Genomic DNA, 981 nt, shown 5'->3' on the forward strand with positions numbered 1-981 from the left:
GCAGCTGACAAATGTTTTCAGGCTGGTTGAGTCCGCAATTAAAGAGGTGGCTGCTTTGGCAGTCTGCTGGAGTGTGTGTGTGTGTGAGAGTGTGTGTGTGTGTGAGTCTACGCATGAAGGAATGAGTTTGCGTGTGTTTGTCGACCGTCAGAAGGACAAATACACAACGGTGTTATTTTGTGAATACACATTTGTTTTGAATCTCGTCAATGATTTTTTTTTAATAAAAAAAAATTCCTTAAAAAAAAAAAAATCATCCCAACTGGTCTGTTGTCTCTGTCTGTTATTTGTAGCGTCTGGTTCGCTCCTGCTGGAATGTATTTTCTCCCATCCAGTGAACGTGCGTCTTCCTGTTGGTGCATTGTGGGTAGAGTCAAACACCATTGTGTTTCTGAGGGGAAACAATCGGAGCATGTGTCCTGCAGGAAATGCACGTTTGACTTCTGTTTCCTCCCACTGAGTGTTTGTTTCACTGATGACAAACTTTCTTCAGAAAAAAAAAAAAAAATCTAAAACAAACACAAAAAAACCTTATTTTTAATAAACATTCAATTAACTCGGTAACTTTTAAAAAACTGAGTGAATATTCTGACTCAAATGCTAAAAAAACAAATGCAGGAAATTATTTGTTATGTTCCAGTTATTCTGGATTAACACTGAGGCTAAAATGTTAGCATCAGTGCAAGCTGTAAAAACTAAAATTTGGTTTGAAAAAAAAACAACTAGTTATTAACCAAACTGAAAATTCATCCATGTTGTAGTGTTAGCGTTAGCATTAAGTAGCACAAAATAGCTGAATAAAAGTTGAAGAATATCTGTCGTTAAAGGAGAAACAGAAAAGCTAAACAGAAGTTAACGGTCAATAGTTCATCAAAGTAAACAAAATCACTAGCGTTAGCACTGAAAAAAACGCTAAATACAATTAAATATTTCCATAGCTCAGGTTAGCTTCCAGAAATAGCTAACGTGGCAAATTAAAAA

This window comes from Cynoglossus semilaevis, chromosome 14 (genome assembly GCF_000523025.1).
Source record: "Cynoglossus semilaevis isolate Cse_v1.0 chromosome 14, Cse_v1.0, whole genome shotgun sequence".
Classification (NCBI taxonomy): domain Eukaryota; kingdom Metazoa; phylum Chordata; class Actinopteri; order Pleuronectiformes; family Cynoglossidae; genus Cynoglossus; species Cynoglossus semilaevis.